Source organism: Elephas maximus, chromosome 26 (genome assembly GCF_024166365.1).
Source record: "Elephas maximus indicus isolate mEleMax1 chromosome 26, mEleMax1 primary haplotype, whole genome shotgun sequence".
NCBI lineage: Eukaryota > Metazoa > Chordata > Mammalia > Proboscidea > Elephantidae > Elephas > Elephas maximus.
The window spans coordinates 14,787,510-14,806,816 of NC_064844.1; the positions used below are offsets into that span (position 1 = coordinate 14,787,510).

The following is a 19,307-nucleotide window of genomic DNA, read 5'->3' on the forward strand; positions in this document are numbered from 1 at the left end:
TGTTGTCGTTAGCTGCCGTCAAGTCTCACGCCATCTCCATGATCAGTTGTGCATTGGATTGTTGTGCTCCATAGGGCTTTCATTGGCTGGTATTCAGAAGTAGATTGTCAGGTCTTTCCTCCTGGTTCAACTTAGTCTGGAAGCTCTGCTGAGACCTGCCCAGCGTCACAGCAACGTACAACCCTCCACTGACAGACGAGTGGTGGCTGCACTTGAGGTGTGTTGGCTGGGTGGGAATCAAACCAGGGTCTCCTGCATGGAAAACAAGAACTGTACCCCTGAACCACTGCCCACTCTAGCCTGGCAGGCTCGTTCCATTACCAACGACCAACAGAGCCTATCAGGGAGCAGCCGGAAAAGGAGAAATGTGTTTGAATAGCCCTAGCCCAGCTCATAGCGTGAGATATAAAAGGGAGGGTCTGGAGCTGAGAGGCAATAGCTTAATAACTGGCACAGCCAGATTTTCCTGTTGTCAGTTTCCTAAGAAATGAACCAGATGTGTAATTTCCTTATGCTTCTCATTATTTGCTGTTGTTTTCCCCTGAGAGGGTTCAGACTTTTGGTCTTGCTGGCATAATAGTTGACTATTTTCTATGTTCAAGGCAGCTTGCCCATTCATATTCCATAGGCTAGGTCTTTTCAAGCATCCGCTACTGTGATATTTCATAGCCTGTGTAGCTAGGCCATAAGTTCTTTAATAGTAAGCAGTAGGTGCTATCCCCAACAGTGCCTGGTACGGGACCGCGATCCCAGTAGGTCTGAATGCTTATTGGATGAGCGGCTGACTGAGGAAGAATCCGGTTTTGTTTAAAAGGACTCTAATAATGTCTCTGGTCTTCATCTCTGCTCTTCTGATCACAACCAGCTCTGTTCCTCCCCACATGTGGCATGTGGTCGTCTACTTTATCTCTAGACTGGGATGGGATACCATTTACTTGAATTGTCTGAGTAAAACATACCTGCTGCCACGAAGCTTGGAAGCAGAAAGACTGCAAAGGTCTTCTTCCCCAGGATCCATGGCTGGAAGGGAATTCCAGCAAGCTCACTGGGTCAGGCTTACGAGAATGGCTGTGTTGCCTGAATACCAAGAAAAATGCCCTGGGAGGAATTTCATAATGTGGGACAATATTCCTAGGATCAGTCCACAGCTGTGTGGCTGATCTCATCCATGCTCAGAGGGCAGTATTCACTACTTGAATGCACTGAGACAGAGTACACAGCTCCCTGGGGGTTCCATGGCTAGGGGAGAGGGTACAAGACATTGTTTATAATAATTTTGACCGAATAGGTGAGGCTTCCTTAAGAACTGCTCACTGGAAACATCCAAAAGCCCATCCACTGATGAATTCGTTTTTCAAAATGTGGTCTATCCATACAGTGGAATATTATGCAGTCATGAAAATGAAGTACATGGGTGAACATTGAAAACGTGCTAAGTGAAAGAAGCCAGACACCAAAGGCTACATATTATGATTTCATTTATATGAAATGTACAGAACAGGCAAATCCATTGAGACAGGAAGTGCATTAATAGTTGCCAGGGGCCAGGGTAGGGGCTGGAGAGTGAGGAGAATAGAGGAAAATAAACAAACAGAGCACTTGAACTTTCTCTTCCTCATCTTCCTACTTTTTGCTACATTTCTCTGTGTGTGCATTTCTCTTCCCTTAACCAAAAACCAAACCCATTGCCACTGAGTTGATTCTGACTTATAGCAACCCTATAGGACAGAGTAGAACTGCCGCATAGGGTTTCCAAGGAGCAGTTGGTGGATTTGAATTACTGACCTTTTGCTTAACAGCCATAGCTCTTAACCACTATGCCACCAGAGTTTCCTCTCTTCTCTTAGGACTTTTTCATATGCAAGAGAAACTCAACTCAGACTTTTAGAAGTTTCAGTTAGAAAGGAGCCAAGGAGATGGAGACTCCAGTGTGGCAAGCAGTGCCCATGTGCTCATCCCACCAGCACCAGAATAATTTGACAGGGTTCCAAACAATTTTCTACACTCTGTCCTCTTTTGCTTTGATCTGTAATATTATTAAATGTATTAGCTATCTATTGTTGCATTACAAATTACTCCACAATTTATAGGCTTAGAATAATAAACATTTGCCATTTCACACAGTTACTGTGGGTCAGGAATTCGGGAATGGCTTAGCTGGTTGGCTCTGGCTCAGTGTCTCTTATAAGAATGCAAGGTCAAGATGTCAGTCAAGGCTGCAGTCATCTAAAGACTTGATTGGGGCTGGAGAATCCACTTCCAAGCTGCTTTCTCACACAGATGGCAAGTTCGTGCCAGCTATTCCCAGAAGACCTCAAGTTTTCACCATGTGGACTTCTCCATAGGGTTACAAGCATGTCCTTACAACACGGCGGCTGACTTCCTCCAGAGCAAGTGATCCAAGAGAGCACAAGGCAGAAGCTTCAATGTCTTTTATGAGCTAGCCTTGGGAGTCAAATTCCATCATTCCCACAATATCCTAATGGTTACACAGATTGGCCTTATTCAGTGTGGGAAAGAACTATACAAGGGTGTGAATATCGGGAGGCAGGGATCATTGTGGAGCCATCCTGGAGTCTGGTTGGCACATAAGCCACAAGATAAAGGGCAGTGTCACTGAATTGTGTGGGAACACCCCTCTACTCCCTCCAACACAAATCCTGGTTGTGACATCTCAAAAGAAGCATACTGTACCGCCTTATAGAGAACCCAGGGAAATGAGCAGGGGTTAGATAGTGAAAAAGATCCACTAAGGATAGTTTAAAAAGGATTCAGACTCATCCATTCAAAAAAAAAAAAAAAAAAAGGAGAGGACATGGAGTCTATAACTAAAGAAGGGGTTGGAGGAGAGCCCATTCTGCCAAATGACAGGAAAATAGAGAGAGAGAGAGTCCTTCTTTAAAGCCAGAAAGTTGTAGGCATAGTCAAAGCTGCCCTCCAGTGAATCTCAGTTCCGTGGGATGACTCGGATTGAGAATGTGGGTAACATTCTGAGGTGAAGTCAGAAAGTTCAGCCATGGTTCCTTCAAATGGCTCTTCAGTGGTCTGGAGGTGCCACGTGCAGTCTTTCAAGTGCCTGTAAGACCTGGTTCTAGTTATGCTGGGGTCCCAGGTGGCCTTATTAGGATACAGCAGCTGAAGAGATCTGGGCAGTTCACTCTGAAGCTGCTTTCCTTCTCAGTGTTCTGGTTGGTAGCTTTGGCCTTGAGGTTCCTGGGTGGGGTGGACACAGTAGGCGAAAGCAAGTCTGAAGATCTGGCTCAGATGTGTCAACCTCCCTCTTTTATGTAGTTGCGGGCTTTGAGAGACTGGAGGTGTCACAGGGAGATGTATGCCTATAGGCTTGTATGTGTTGTTGTAGGGAAAAAAATATCACAAAGTTTAATAAAGCCGACAAGCATGCTGCCACAGCCATGTCTGCCCGAGTCCAGGGAACGATACAGAATCATCAGTCTATATTAATGTTACAAATGGGCAAAATCACTGAAAGCTTCACCTTTTCACAGATTGGCTAGAAACTGTGATCCTACATGTTGAATTGCCTTTCTTAAAAATCATTGGTACAGGCTTCAGGAAGGACAGGAGTGTCTTCATTGGTCCAACAAATTTTCTATTCACTAAATGCTAATAGAAAGTGGTAAGAGTGGAAAGTCTTTTGTATTTTGTGAAAGGTTCCCTAAAAGATATTTTCCAAGATCATCTTAGTAATTTTCTTTATGCCTCAGGGCCCAGTTGTCGTGTACTTATGAGTCCTTGTGAGTCCAGTAGGGTCACATTCTCTATGCTCAGGGACAGGGGATAATGACTCCAATATTATTTTCTAAATCAGTGTGTGTGTGCGTGCATGCTTTCTGGTGTGTGCATGCTCGTGTGTGTGTGCATGCTTGTGTGTGTGCATGCTCATGTGCGTGCTTGTATGTGTGCGTGCTTACGTGTGCTTGTGTGTGTATGTATGCTTGTGTGTGTATTGTGTGTGTGTGTATTGGGCCAGTAAAACTCCAGTTGTTGTTTCCAGTCTGGACATTGTAGAGAAATTATTGCCAACTGAACTACACAGTGGTCGAGTATTGTGTTTATATGTAGTATAAATATAGCATAAATATGATCCAAATGACTGGTGTTATAAGTAGGAATGCAAAGTTCAGGAAGAAAACTAGGGGAAAATGGAAAAAATCTCCACTCCCGCCTTCACAAAATTATCGGACCTTTCTGACCCTATAATTCCAATTTGTGTGTGTGTGGTTTATGATCACATGGACTCCTTCGTCCCCAGAATGGGGACGGAAGTGTTTGTGCCACAGGCAATTCTCAGTGCCTCTCTGGGTCAGCAGGGTGAATCCCTTACACTGTGCTTGGGCATCACTGTGTTTGGTCCTGAAGCAGGAAACTGAAGAGCTTGGACTAGTCATAACAAAGTCCTGGGTTTGAGTCCTCCTTCCGTCTCCAGCCAGACCTGCAAACTTGAGCAAGCCTCTTAGCATCTCTGGGCCTCGGTTTCATCATCTCTAAATCAGCCCATCTGCCAGGGTTGTGGGGAGAAATGACTGAGACAATGAAGGTGAAGGTGGGATAGGTGTGTGTGGTACTAGTTTATCAGATATAAATGAATGAGAACACATCAAGCCACCAAAGGTGCAGCCAACCTGTTGTCTGTTGCTGAGCCCTGCCCATCCGAATAGAATGGTTGCTGGTCTTTGTCCTCCACCCACCATGATGATGGCTCCAAATCACAGGTGTCTGGCAGGGCCAGGGCCAGGGCCAGGGCCAGGTTTTGTGGGGCCTGAAGCTTGTAGGTAGGAATTCGGTTAAGGAAAAAAACATGAACACATTGCTTGGGACTTTTCCAAGGTCTTGGAAGGGGTCGAGGCAAATGAGGGATCCTGAAGCTTCTTTAGCTTCACAATAACTCTGCTTCTGGCTTCTGGACTTGACACATGTCTGGGATCTGCACATGTTTGGGGACAGGGCAAGATTCACACAACCTTTTCTCCCACTGTATTTTTTGCATTGGGAATTTCAGTAGTAGCAAGTATAGGAAAGCTTTCCCAGATGCTGAAGCTAAATCCCACATGATATTCTCTGAGCAGCCCTGCCACATCGTTCCTGGGCTCACTCAGGGTCTGCTCTTCCTTTGACCTCAACTGGGCCGGATGCTCTACTCCAGATATCATTGTGAGGCCTCAAGCCAAAGCCTTCATTTCACAGATGGAGGAAATATGGCCCAGAGACGGGCAGTGACTCACGTGAGGTCACGCAGCCTGTTAATGGCAGAGCTTAGAGCAGAAACTGGAGCTCCTGATTCCCATGTAGATTCTCCACCCACCATGTCCCCTTGAATACAAGTCTTCTTGAAGTTATTCCTGACTGTCATCACTGTCTACCGTCTGTGAACCTGTGTGGTAGTTGTCTTAGGCTGGGTTCTCTAGAGGAGCAAAACCAGTGAAGTACATATATACACATATACATAGAGAGAGAAAGATTTATCTCAACGAAATGGCTTACAGTTGTAGAGGCTGGTAACTCCCAAGTCAGTGGGTCAGGCATCAGGCTGGAGGCTACTCTGTACTCAGGTAGCTACAGGGGTTGATGAGCCCAAGCAGGTCAGATGGCAGGCTGCTGGCTCACAGGCTACAGAGGCTGACAAATCCAAGATCGGCAGGCAATACGGCAGGCCACTGGCTCAGGTTCCAAGAATGGAGGTCAGATGATGAAGAGCTGAATGCAGGATCCAGAGCAAGCAAAAGGCAGCAAATTTTCTGGAACATCCATATACATTGCATGCAGGCCACACTCTCGAGGAAATGTCCTGATCACTACAGATCACATCATGGAGGTAATTACATTATATCACAAAATGATGGGTAACTACATCATTATATAACTGCCAAATTACATCATTTACATAACTGCCAAATTATGGCATTATATAACTGCCAAACTACCTCATTACATAACTGCCAAACCACTGAGAATCATGGCCCAGCCATGCTGGCACATAACCTTAACCATAACAGTATTCGTTTATGTTTCTGATTAGGTGGAACCCATGTTTGCTCACCATGTTTGCCTTTGACTCGGCCAACATGGACTCTTTAGGACCAAGGGGAGCGGGGGCCTCTTCTTAGTTCTCTCCAGGAGGTCTGGCAACACTGACAAGAGGTACCCCTAAATAGCTCCCTCGTCCCAGACTTGGCCATAGGCTTGGCACCTTGCATACTAGTAGGCATCCCCAAGCCAAGGCTTCTGTCTCCTGGTGCTAGTTCTGTCTCACAGCTCCTATTTGTGCTCTCCACCTGCTTCCTAGAAAACTGGACCTTCAGGTCCAGAGTTTAATTTTTGGTGCTCCTTGGCTCTCATATCACCAGCAAGTGCCAGCCCCATGCACCCCAATATCTGCCCTGTGCCCAGCCAGAGCACTGACTTAGCCAAGCACTGACTCAGTCAAGCTGAAAATTCTAAAGGTCCAACTCAGGACTCCTGCACTGAGGTGTCCGATAAATGTGAGGCGAGTGTGTGTGTGTCAGTGTGTGTGTAAGGAGCTCACTGTCCCCTAAGCAGGTTCAGCTCAGACCCAGTCCATTCCTGATGGCCTGTAAAAATGGCCTGGGGGCAGCTTCGGACCTCCTCTAACTTCACAAAGAGAAAGGAGAACCAAGATCAACAGGCTAAGGCTGATTCCTATGAGGCGGGGGCCAGACAAGCTCCTTTCTTGGCCATCTTTGCCAATTCTGACACCAACTGTTCCTCAGACAGCATTGATAATTCACTGTAATGGCCACACAGAACTCACAGACCATAATCATGATTATGGGGTTTATTAGGGAATTCAGGCTCAGGAACAATCAGGGTACAGTTCCTCCGTCAGGATAGCCTATTGCCAGCCATGCTCACAGACACGCCCCTACCTGACCCTCAGTCTCTGCCCAAAGGCACTCAGCTTTCTCTCTCCATGAGCAGGGAAGCCTACCATGCCATCTCCTGCTGTTGGGCCTGTGCTCTCCTTCCTTGGTGGGCTCCTCCTCCCTGCTCTGAAATTGGCTGTCTTTTAAGGCAAAGCTGACCAATCCCCTTGGTAGGCTACAATTACCCTATCACACAATCCCCTGTGTGGGAGTTACAAGACCATGGCTAGAGAGGTCATAAAAGGAAGTAACTAATCACACGGCATGGCCCTACACTGGAGTGACATCAGGGACCTCAGGCCACACTTACTGCCCGCTAGGGCCCAGGCTTGATACTCAAGATAAATGAACCATTTCAGTTGTATTAGCGGTTAAACACTAAAATATGTCCTATCAATGCAGCCACCTGAACACTGAGTACACTCCGCCAACCCAGCCCACTTGGTTCCTCCGCCACATCCCTGGGACCTCCCCATGATCCAGAAAATAAAAGGTTGGGCCCTGGCCTAGAGGGAGGTCTCCAGGACCCTGCTCCAGTTCTAAGACTTGTGTCTGCCTTGAATGGTAGGCGTCTGGCCACATGGGTTATTAAATATTGTGAATATCACACTTGCTTGGGCTACCACGGGCCCCTCTTCTGCTGCTAAACGGGCTCCCTGCTGCCTGGTTTCTGATGTGAGGACCTCGCCCCAGTTCCATCCTTCTCCCTGGCAGTGTGTGGTCATTTGCCTGGTGGTGCCTTGCCCGACGACAGGGGTCTGTACATTACTCCCCAGGAAGGACTCTGGCTGCCCAGACTTGCTGCCCTGACCGGCTGCACTGGACCTGATCACTGGGTGGTCCCAGGTCTGGAGTTGAGCTGCAGATGCTGCCTGGACCTGGTGTACCTTCTGGTTGTCCAGCACCTTCTGTGGGTGCTGCAGCACCTCCACACACCTGCTGGGTGGGTCTGGTTCCAGATCCCAGGCCTGCCCAGCCTGCCTTAGTTCACCGCAATTAACTGGGCTGTGCCTGACTATGTAGAGACGTGGCCTGGGAGAGGCAGGGAGGGGCCGAGCATTTCCTCTGCCCGCTTGATAGACCCCCACTCCCATACACATACAGGGAGGCAGGCAACTAGTGTCGAAGGGGAAAAACATCAGAAAGTTTAGTAAAGCAAAAAGAAAGCTTTATTTGGCATATATTCAAAAAGACAGAAGTTGAGAAGCCGACAAGCATGATGCCACAGCCATGTCTGCCTGAGTCCAAAGAACATTACAGAATAGACGGAAGTGGGAAAATGGACAAGCCTGCTGCTAGAGCCATGTCTATCCGAGCCCAAAGAACATTACAGAGTCATCAGTCTATATTAACATTACAAATGGGGAAAACCATTGAAAGCTTCATCTTTTCACAGATTGGCTAGAAACTGTGATCCGCCATTTTGAATTGTCCCTCTCGACAATCATTGGTACAGGTTTCAGTAAGACAGGAAGGTCTTCATTGGTCCAGCAAATTTCTATTCACTACATGCTAACAGAAAAAGATAAGAGTGGAAAGTCTTGTGTTCTGGCTTATGTGAAAGGTTCCCTAAAAGATATTTTTCTTCTCTAAAAGATAACTTCCTAGATTATTCTATCTATTGTCTTTATACCTCAGGGCCCAGTTGCTGTGTCCTTGTGAGTCCTTGTGAAACCTTGTGAACCCAGCTCCAGCTGGGTCACATTCTCTATGCTCAAGGACAGGGAATAATGATTCTAATATTATTTCCTAAACCACCAGCTCCCCTTCTGGTACTTTTCACCCTCACGGCATGGCCACACTCAGCCTGCAGTCCCTGGCCTGCCATAGGACCCTTCCCTCTTGACTCCTTCCACTTTGGGGCCCTGATCCCAGTCAGCAGCCAGGCAAAGAAACCTCAGACAGACTTACCTACATTCCTGCTGAGGGTGGCTGAATGCATTGTTCCTTAAGGCTGCCAGGTCCCCTCTTGCCTCACTTCCTTGGATTTAAAATAGGGTCTGAAGAGAGAGGCGTTTAAGGCAAGGAGAAGGAACACTACTGGGGTATTTGTGGCATCAGTGTGGAAGCTTTTTGCGGGGCAGTGTTCACCTCTGGGGTCTGTTAATGACACCATGTGGAGAACTGCCTGTTTGGCCCAGGTATAGGAACAGGTCTATCTCTGAAATCAGAGAGAAGTAAAAATGAAAATAATTGTTAACATTTTTTGAGTGCACATCCTGGGCCTGGTGCTTTGCTAGCACTCTACCTGCTTGCTCATTTAACTCTCCAAGAGGTAGATTGTCCCAGAATTTTCAGATGTGGAAGGTTCTCCCCTTCCTCCTGGGTAAAGAGTGTCCTGATGTTATTGGGATGGTAATGGACTCAGTTTTCTTACGGTTGCTGTAACAAACTACCACAAAGCAGGTTTAAAGAGCAGGGATTTATTTTCTCACAGTTCTGAAGGCTTGAAGTTCAAACCAGGGTATCAGCTGTGTCGATTCCTTCTGAGAATTTTGAGAGAGGAACCATCCCATGTCTCTCTGCTAGTTTCTGGTGGTTACTGGCCATCTTTGGTGTTCTTTGCTGTCTCCATCTACCATGCATCTGCCTCCATCACCACATGGTGTCTGTCTCCCCCCTGTGTGTGACTCCCAATTGCTATGTCCGCTCTCATCTTTTATGAAACACCACTCAAATGGGATTAGGATTAGGACCCACCCTACTCCTGTATGATTTAATTGATAATAACTTCAAAGAAAGACCCTATTTCTAAACACGGTAGCATTCACAGGTACAAGGGTTAGGACTTCAACGTCTCTTTTTGGGGGACACAATTCGATCTTTAACAAACATACCCAAGTAAAAGTCTGTTATTTCCCAGCCTACTTTGCAGTTTGGTGTAGCTGTATGACTAACTTCTGGCCAGTAAGATTCAAGTGGAAGTGTTCAGGATTTAGGGAATGACATTCTTCCCCTTACCTTTTCCTCCTTGCTGCTGCCTGGAATTTGGAGGCAATGGTTGGAGTATCAGCAAACATACTGGACCTAGAATGGAAGGCACGCATGATGGAACAGAAAGATAAAAGCAGCCTGAATGCCCATGAAACCTTCATTTAAAAAACAAAAAACCATTGTCGTGGAGTTGATTCTGACTCATAGTGATTGTAAAGGACAGAGTAGAACTGCCCCATAGGGTTCCCAAGGCTGTGATCTTTACTGAAGCAGACTGCCACGTCTTCTTCCCACAGAGTAGCTGATGGGTTCGAACCGCAGACCTTTTGGTTAGGAGCCAGGCTTAATCACTGCTTCACCAGGGCTCCATGAACTTTTCATAGCAGCTGAGAACTGCCTACTTCTTTTTTTTTTTTTATGTTGTATACTTTTAAAAAAATTGTTGTGAAGATATACATAATGCAACAATTGCCAGTTCAAGATTTCGCATGGATAATTTAATGACATTAATTACACAAATCACGTTGTGTAACAATCACCAGTATCTGTTGCTAAATTTTCCATCACCAAAAACAGAAACCCAGTGCTTTCCAAACAATACTTACTTTACTCAGCATAATGTTTTCAAGGTTCATTCATGTTGTAGTATGTGACACGACTTCATTTCTCTTTATGGCTGAGTAGTATTTCATTGTGTGTACGTACCATTCACCTTTTTGAGGGATGTTTAAGTTGTTTCCACCTTTTGGCAATTGAACACAGTGCTGTAACAAACAGTGGTGTCCATGTGTCTGTTTGCATCTCTGCCTTTAAGTCTCTTATATATACATAAGAATCACCCGGAGATAATTGTTAAAATGTAGATGTGTACAGAAGAATCACCTGGGAATCTTGTTAAACTGTAGATATGTACAAAAGAATCACCCGAGAATCTTGCTAAAATGTAGATTCTGATTCAGTATATCTGGGGTGGAAATGCAAATTCTCAGCAAGGGGTAGAACCTGAAGGAACAGATTCCAAGCCCTGCTTTGCCCATGATGGCCTCTCCCAACTGCCCCAGGGCTAGTTCTGTAGCCAGAACTTCCCTCCTCCAATATCCTTCACATATTGCCCCTGGCCACCAGGTGGGGTCTCCTAGGTATTTGGCCTCCCAAGCAAGGTAACCGATTTTCTGAGAGTAGGGACCTCATCTTCTTTGCAAACATTATCCTCTCCTACTCTTACTCCCATGTAGAACAGCATCTGCCAACAATTCCACCCAGGGCTCAGCACATAGTAGCCTTCAGGAAACTTCCACTGGCTGCTTTGAGCTCCCAAGCCTGCACGTGCTTATCAGAAGGTGAGCCCTGGAAATGTGTCCAGGACTTGGCAGACAGACCTGAGGGAGGCAGAAAAGGAAGATTGTGCGGGGTCTGGGAATGGGCACCTGGGACAGTGCAAGTCTGAGCTGAGGTTAACGAGGGGCTAACACAGACCCCTGGAAATGAGTGCTGAAAGCCTGGTGAGGTGGATCTGAAAGCTGCCATCAAGGGACAGAGCCAAATGTCTGGGCAGGCTGGTGGAACTGACACTAGGAGGGGCGCTGGTCACCATCGTGCTCTGTGCTTCCACTGATCTGGTCATATGTGGGTTGATTTTACCCCAAACTTGCCCTGACCTTCTGTACATCTCCAAGGCTGAGGATGATGGCAGAAGGTGAACAAGGGTCTGTGGAAGCCTCGGTTCTCATCACCTACAGCTTTGATCAGAGTCAGGCAATCAATCCCTTCCTCCCTCATCTCTCCCAGGACTAAGTCTCCAGGCCAGAAGCAATCTCCAGCTCTGGACAGAGACCTATTTGGAGACTTGTAAAAATCAATGGCGTTCCACCTCTCTTTCCTGTACTCTTCTAAGGTTATGTAAAAAAATTAAATAAAAATTGTGAAAGACTTTGAAAGGGCAAAGATTCCTGGGTGTCTTTTCAGTGGAATTCCGGGTGTGGTCTACACCAGAGGTGGGTTGCCTGATTAATAGGGATTTGTACCTTTCAGGGTCTTTGATGATATCCTGCCTCTGTGGAGATAGAAGCTAACTTGTGGAGGACTGATGTCAAGACACAAGATTCTGGTTCATAGAAATGCAAATGAAGGTGCCAGCTTTGCCTCTGTGTGTTAACAAATTCCCTTCAGCATCCCTGACTGTCTATATACGTGTCTGTTCTTTGGATTCTCCCATTAACCAATTGTAACATCTTACTGGTTCCCTCATTAATTGATGAATTACATAAAATCGCTGACATGTGTTCATTTTGTATTTGCATGAGAGTCATGATTTTACCTATTTGGAAAATTATCCTTGAGCAGTTTAAATATCTGTCTTGTGCGGAAGCTGAAGGAAGTGAGGGGGAGGGCGGAGGAGGGAAGATGAGGAGAGCCGGGAAGGGCATAAGGGGGAGGGGGAGGGGAAAGGAGAAAATTCAAAGAAAGAAAAAACCAAGAACAAGAGGCTGAGATGACGGGAGTGGGGTGGGGGGAGTGAGAGGGGAGAGGAGGGAAGGGCAACATAACAAAGGAGGAAGCCAGAGAAAAGAGCCTTCATGTCTCCTCAAACTCCTCCCTCTTGAAGAAAACATCTATATTTTGAGCCAGCTGTGAGATGCCCTCTCAGTCCCTCAGTCTGAGAGAGAAATTATTTTCTGCCTCTATCGTTTCCCAGGTCACCGGTTATATTAAGCCAGGTCCCTTGGTGACTGCTGCCTATAATTTTTCCACTCCCCACCCTTTTGAGTCAGATTGCAAAATAAGGACATTTTGAAACTTGGATTCCTCGTGATCAAGGCTGTGGAGATGTGGCCCAGGGCTGGGCACGGTTCTCAAGGAGGGGTCTGCTTAGATCAGCAATGGGAAGGCCAGCAGAGAGACCAGGTTGCCCCCACAGTGCTCAGACTCCGCCTGGCCACATGGGGAGGCCATACAGCGTTCCCAGGCCTTCCACAGGCAGCAGGACATGGCTGTCTTATGGTGCCGTTTCTGGGGTTAGAAGCAGGCTCTCACCCCAAAATGTGTCCACCAGCCTGGCTGTTGTTCTTGGGTGCCATCGAGTAGATTTCAACTCATAGCGACCGCATGTGACAGAGTAGGGCTTTCTAGGCTGCAATCTTTACGGGAGCAGATTGCCAGGTCTTTCTCCCGTGGAGCAACTGGGTAGATTCTAACTGCTACCAATCGCCAATCTGACACAAAGAGTCCTTGTCTTTTCCCAAGTAAGAATACATGTGAAAGACAAACTTGATCTTCAGCAAGCTTTATTTTGCTTGAGTCAAGCAAAAGGAGTCAGTGGGGATCTAAGCCTCTCCAAAAGACTGACTCAAAAAGGGAAGCAAGGCTAGGGCTTATATGGGTTCGGTGGAGACAATAGAGTAATGAATATTTAATGGACTTCTTTCAAGGGGTGGGTACTTCTCAGAATGGTGGTGTATATTAATTAGGTTGCATGCTGCATCTGGAATCTAAGACGGAACCCGCTGATATTCAAGATGGAGTCCTCTCAGCAGCCCTTGGCATCACTTATTATGGGATATAGCACAAGCACACTCGACCTTCGGCACTACATCGCCATCTTCAGAGGGCTAAGGAATGTCAAACAGCAGTCACACTCTGTTCCTCTGTGCATACAGAGCCTGCAAAGGAGGAAGAGACTAGAAAGACACTAAGGAGGAGATGGTAATTCACGGGCTGCCCCAATCCTACTTCATGTTGACAGGGCGGGTTCCTGTTCACCCAAATTCTAGATGGTAATGTTTTGAAAAGCTCTGTTGTTCTACCAGCACAGTTAACCCTATCTGTCTCATGATAGGGTATGGTTCCTGTTTACCCAGTTTCTAGATGATAATTTTTTAAATAATTTTTATTGTGCTTTAAGTGAAAGTTTACAAATCAAGTCAGTCTCTCACACAAAAACCCATATATACCTTGCTACACACTCCCAATTACTCTCCCTCTAATGAGACAGCCTGCTCTCTCCCTCCACTCTCTCTTTTCATGTCCTTTTTGCCAGCTTTTAACCCCCTCCACCCTCTCATCTCCCCTCCAGGCAGGAGATGCCAACATAGTCTCAAGTGTCCACCTGATCCAAGAAGCTCACTCCTCACCAGCATCCCTCTCCAACCCATTGTCCAGTCCAATCCATGTCTGAAGAGTTGGCTTCGGGAATGTTTCCTGTCCTGGGCCAACAGAAGGTCTGGGGGCCACGACCACCGGGGTCCTTCTAGTCTCAGTCAGACCATTAAGTCTGGTCTTATGAGAATTTGGGGTCTGCATCCCACTGCTCTCCTGCTCCCTCAGGGGTTCTCCCTTGTGTTCCCTGTCAGGGTAATCACCGGGTTGTAGCTGGGCACCATCTAGTTAGATGATAATCTTTTAAAAGCTCTTTTGTTCAGCCACAGTTAACCCTATCTGTCTCAGTTTGAATCCACCAGCCATTCCTTGGAAACCTTTTTGGGCAGTTCTACCCTGTCCTGCAGGGTCACTATGAGTCTATGAGTCAGAATTGACTCAAGGGCAATGAGTTTTTTTTTTTTTTTTTTTTTTAAGGGCACTGTTAAGGGAGCAGACAGTGTTATTTTAGACAAGATGGTCAGAGAAAGCCTCTCTGATAAGGTGACATTTAAATAAAGACCTGAAGGAGGTAAGGGGGTGGGTCATGTGGGTATCTAGGGAAACCCACATTCCAGACACAGAAGACAGCAAGTGCAAAGGTCCTGAGGTAGAAGTGTGCCTGGCAAGTTCAAGGAACGGCAAGAAACCCATTACGGCCTGAGAGGAGTGAATTACAGGAAGAGCAATATGAGTTGGGCTCCAAAAAGTAAGTAACAAAGGGCCAGAGCACTTAGGGTCTTGCAGGCCAGGGTGGGAGCTTTAACTTTTACTGCAAGTGAAATGGGGAGCCACTGCAGGGATTTCAGGAGAGGAGAAACGATCTAACTTAAATTTTAGATCATTCATGATCTTACATGATCTCCTGGCTACTCTTTGGAAAACAGACTGTCCGTGGTGGGTACTCATGAAGGTCACTGGTAAGGTGTGATCAGATGCAAGCAGCCCTTGGGGACAATATGAGGAGCTTATCTGTGATTGGGCAGGACACGGGAAGAGTCTGTGCCACTAACTCTATGTTCGCCTTCTCTTTCTTCTCCCGTAGAGAAATGCTCGGCTGATGAGGGTTTTCTGCCTCTGGACCCTGAATGGGCTTGGATTCTGCAGAGACCAGACAAAACTCATGGGCTGCAGAGAACCCCAGCCTGGGAACCTGAGACACACTGACCTTGCCTAAGAGGAGTTCACCAAAAGTCAAGGTAGACTGCCTGGAGGAAGGGAGATTCAACTATCTCTTGACTAGTCAAAGGCAAACCAAGGCAGGAGAAATAGCCTTCAACAACCTCAGTGTTCAGTTAGAACTATCCTTCACACTGAGTTACCTTCAGGAGGACACACTAATAAAAGCCTGGCTGAGGGGAGGAATGAATGACTTTGAATACCTGCTCTTTCCAGGTCCCTTCTCAGACACCTGTACTAAATTCTCACCATTAATCACCAATAAAAGTTGAAGATGTCACCTCTCCACCCCTCTGCTCCAGCCTTGCAAAGAATGACGTCTCTCGCGGGGATTTCAGTGGGGAAGGCCAGCTTCAGAATGTGTCCTTGAGGGGAGACTTCCGGGAGCACCTTAATTCCTCTTACAAAAAAACCCTCCACCTCCGTCTCCCAGGGAGGCCCCCGGATGGGTCGAGGGGCCGGAGCTGGGCGGGGCTCCCGGGTGCAGTGGCGGCCGGCGCTCGGCAGAGGGCGCAGAGGAGCCGCCTCGCTCAGCCCGAGCCCGCGCAGGAGGCCTGCGCGCCGCCCTCCCACCGCCCTGGCTCTGCGCCCCTCGGACTGGGCGGCGGGGCTCCCGGAGCCCCCGGGTGTGAGTGGGCACCGTCAGGCGGCGCCTTGCTAGGCCACCCCTCAGCCATCATGCGACCCCCGTTTCGGGTCACCTACTCCCCGGGCCGCCCCGGACTCGCCGCACCCTCTGCAGGCCACCCCCGCCCCCCGAGATCCTGCTCTCCCCAGCGAGGCTGCTTGAGGAGGGTGAGGGATGGTCGGGAGGGGAAGGCCCGGGACCCCAGGTCGGAGGATTAGCGGTTTTGGAGAAGGCAGCTGCAGGGGAGCGGTTGGCAGATTTCCTCCCTCCCTGTCGTCCTGGGCCGCGGGAGCCCCCTCGTCGGTGCTGAGCGCTCGGCTGGGGGCCAAGAGTAGCCGCAGGCCGGGGAAAAGGGCGAGGGGCCGCATCTTCCCTGTTTACTTCTGCAGGGCCCGGCAGGTGCACCTAAGGGTGCAGTCAGCATTCGAATCAGTGAATGAAATTGGAAAACCTGTTTGCCGGAGACTTGGCTCTGGCACATTACCTTCCAGTAGGGTTTGCCACACTCACCTTGCGACTTACCTGTCTCTCTCCCCCAAACCATCTTCCCACACCTCACAGGATGCAAAAACTGGTGCAAAATCCCTTATCCTAGCATTCAAGGCCCTGCACGGGCTCACCCCAATCTATTTTATTTATTTTTTATTGCGCTTTAAGGGAAAGTTTACAATTCAAGTCAGTTCCTCATACAAACACTTACACACACATGGTTAGGTGACCCTAGTTCTTCTCCCTGTAATGTGACAGCACATTCCTCCTCTCCGCCTTGTATTCCCTTGTATGTCCATTCAACTTGCCCCAGCCTGTTTTAACTGGTTCATGGCACACACTCCTTCTTGAATCTCCAGTGAAACTAAACCTATTCGTTTTCTGAGTGTAACTTAATTGGGCCTTCCTCCTGCGAGCTGCCTATCCCCTTTTTCCCCACCAAGGAATGTCTTCTCCCTTGCTCTGAGCCTCCACTTCTTTCTCCTCCGTGGTTCAACCTCACATCCCGTTTGGTTTCTCCAGGAAGCATTCCCTGGCTTTTGCAGCCCATGCTGAGCTCTCCCTGCTCTGATCTCCTCTAGTATGGCCCTTTTTTTGGGTACCAGTTATCCTATGGCGGTTTGGCCTTTGGTATTTATGTATCTATCTTATCTCTTCTACCAAACTGTAAACATTTGGAAGGCAGGGTCCAAGTCTTACTTACCTTTTTATCTCTCCATTGAGTATGTCACAGATTTATTGTGCATCTACTACATAGCAGGGTCCCTGGGTGGTACAGATGGCTAAATGAACGTTTGAGGGTTTGAGTCCACCCAGAGGTGCCTCAGAAGAAAGGCCTGGCAATCTGCTTTTGAAAAAAAAATCAGCGATTGAAACCTGTGGAGCACACTTCTACTCTGACACACGTGGAGTTGCCAAGAATTGGAGTCAACTTGACGGCAGCTGGTTGGTTACTACATACCAGGTATAAACTCTGGCAAATTGGGTCCCAAAGGAGTCTACAACACAGCCCCCTACAATGAACTTGGGAAGAAAAATGAAGATGGGCTTGAGGAAAGATAGAGGGTGTGGCTCCCTGAAGGAGCACTCGCTGGGAAAGTCCCAAATGGTTTCCATTAGGAGCACTCAGCATCCTGGATTAGGAAGCTGTCTCATTCTCTAAAGGAGTGGCTGTCCATTCATGGAGCCACTCACTCACCCGTTCCCTTATTCCTTCATTCATATTTGTTGAGTACTCACTTTATCCGCTTGACTCAGAGGGTTAGTCAGACTGCAGCCCCAGGTCTGGCTGGTGTGGTGTGTGAGCGCGGTGGGGAGTAGCAGGAACCCAGAAGGCTGTTGGGTGAGTTGTTTTGTGTCACTTCCTGTTCAGAGGCATAGGCTCCTGCTGGAAATGGTCTGGGGAAAGCCAGGGTAGGTGTGGCTAGGACAGGAAAATCTGGGCTTTCTGGGAGGGAAGGAGGACGTCAGCATTCCCTGAGGGCAAAGCGCCCAGACTTTGCCTTGTTTCACTTTGGAACAGCTTACTCTGCTGGACATATTCACTTCAAAACCCTTCCCATCCATGGTCACTGGGGATTTTCCAAGAAGCCCTGTGAGGTTGGAGGTCCATTTGCCTGATGAGGAAGCTGAGGCTGGGAGCTATGTGGGTCCATCAAAGTCACAGGGCTATGGCAGGGTTGGGCCTTGATCAGGTTGCTCACAGCCTGGTCTCTCCTGCTTAGACTCCTTTGGGACTACTAAATGCTATACTTTACACCTTTACACCTATATGTTCCCGGTTTCTTTAGCAGGTACCTGTCACCTGCAAACCCCAGACCTGTTGCGGAGCTAGGCAGGGGAAAGAAAACTTTGTTTCCTGTAATGAAGAAGACAGGTTCTTGGAGCAGAACATTTTCAATTTCAGATCAAAATGATGGCCCCCACCATATCTGGTCACTAATAGCTTTTCATCTTTCACTCAGAAATTCTCTGGTGGTTATTTACAGGATCTGAACTCCAACCCATCCAAACTCTAATTCAAATGCCCAAATTCTAACCTTTCCTCTAAAGTATTCATTCCCTAATTCTAACCTGACTACATCACTCCACCCCTAAGGGCAGCTCAGCCCATCTCAGTCCTCATTGGCTTCCTGATGCAGTGGGTCCAACCAGCTGCCCTAGCATCCTGGAGCAAAGGAGAAGGTCCAGTGTGAGGGTGCAAGCAAGCCAGGGAGGGGCTGGTAACACTAGGAATTTGTCTTTGTTGTGAAAATGGCCTCTTTTCCTCCCCTGGTACCCAGGCCTTTAGGTGGTCCCCAGGTCCTCTTGGAAGGGGGAAAAGAAACAGAGTGTTAACCCTTTTAGGGGTTTTCAAGAGAGGCCTAAAACAGGCAAGGCTTACCAGAAGAGATAAAGCCTAATGGAGGGATTCCAGGGATTGATTCATTCAATGAATGTTACGTGAACAATGAAATGTGCCCAGCACACTGGCAAACTTGGTGAATCAGAGTTCCTGCCCTCAGGCAGATTGCTACCTAGAGGCAACTATGATTTCTAAAAAAAACGTATTTTGTTGTTGTTGAGAATATACACAGCAAAACATACACCCATTCAACAGTTTCTACATGTACCATTTAGTGACGTTGATTACATTCTTTGAGTGGTACAACTGTTCTCATCCTCCTTTTCTGAGTAGTTCCTCCCCCATTAATATAATTCACTGCCCCCTAAGGTTCCTATCTAATCTTTCCAATTGCTGTTATCAATTTGATCCCATACAGATAGTTCTTAAAAGAGGGTAATACTCAAGGCATACATTTTTTACTAGTTAAGCTAAACTTAACTTACTGTGTATTGACATATTACATTAGGCAAATCTTCTGCAAAAGACCTCTCTAAAGTATTAAAAAGCAAAGATGTCTGTTTGAAGACTAAGGTGCACCTGACCCAAGCCATGGTATTTTCAGTAGATTCATATGCATACGAAAGCTGGACAATGAATAAGGAAAACCGAAGAAGAATTGATGCCTTTGAATTATAGCGTTGGCAAAGAATACTGA

At 47.4% G+C, this 19,307-nt stretch overlaps 1 long non-coding RNA gene across 11 annotated transcripts; it reads right to left on the reverse strand.

Moving 5' to 3' along the window:
* Window positions 1–2,811: 2,811 nt before the first annotated feature.
* On the reverse strand, window positions 2,812–17,639 carry LOC126068082 (uncharacterized). 11 transcript variants are annotated; one of them, XR_007515545.1, is made up of 4 exons: window positions 10,442–17,639; window positions 9,864–9,929; window positions 8,814–9,063; window positions 2,812–5,813 (listed from the first exon to the last, which is right to left on the reverse strand). It is a non-coding gene; the product is annotated as an uncharacterized LOC126068082 (long non-coding RNA). The 11 variants fall into 11 exon arrangements; XR_007515549.1 differs by having other exon boundaries at window positions 8,814–9,224; XR_007515551.1 differs by having other exon boundaries at window positions 8,814–8,902; window positions 8,994–9,063; window positions 9,864–17,639.
* Window positions 17,640–19,307: the final 1,668 nt, after the last annotated feature.